Raw genomic sequence first — 533 nt, 5'->3', positions numbered from 1 at the left:
AGACAATCCTAAGCAAAAAGAACAAAGCTGGAGGCATCATGCTACCTGACTTCAAACTATACTACAAGGCTACAGTAACCAAAACAGCATGACACTGGTACCAAAACAGAGATATAGATGAATGGAACAGAACAGAGGCCTTGGGAATAACACCACACATCTACAACCATCTGATCTTTGACAATCCTGACAAAAAGAAGCAATGGGAAAAGGATTCCCTAGTTAATAAATGGTGCTGGGAAACCTGGCTAGCCAAATGCAGAAAGCTGAAACTGGATCCCTTCCTTACACTGCATACAAAAATTAACTCGAGATGGATTGAAGACTTAAATGTAAGACCTAAAACCATAAAAACCCTAGAAGAAAACCTAGGCAATACCATTCAGGACACTGGCATGGGCAACGACTTCATGACTGAAACACCAAAAGCAATGGCAAAAAAAGCCAAAATAGACAAATGTGATCTAATTAAACTAAAGAGCTTCTTCACAGCACACAGATATATACATATATGTGTGTGTGTGTGTGTGTGT

Source organism: Mandrillus leucophaeus, unplaced genomic scaffold (genome assembly GCF_000951045.1).
Source record: "Mandrillus leucophaeus isolate KB7577 unplaced genomic scaffold, Mleu.le_1.0 Scaffold298, whole genome shotgun sequence".
In the NCBI taxonomy this organism is placed as follows: Eukaryota; Metazoa; Chordata; class Mammalia; order Primates; family Cercopithecidae; genus Mandrillus; species Mandrillus leucophaeus.
This window is presented reverse-complemented; position numbering follows the sequence as displayed.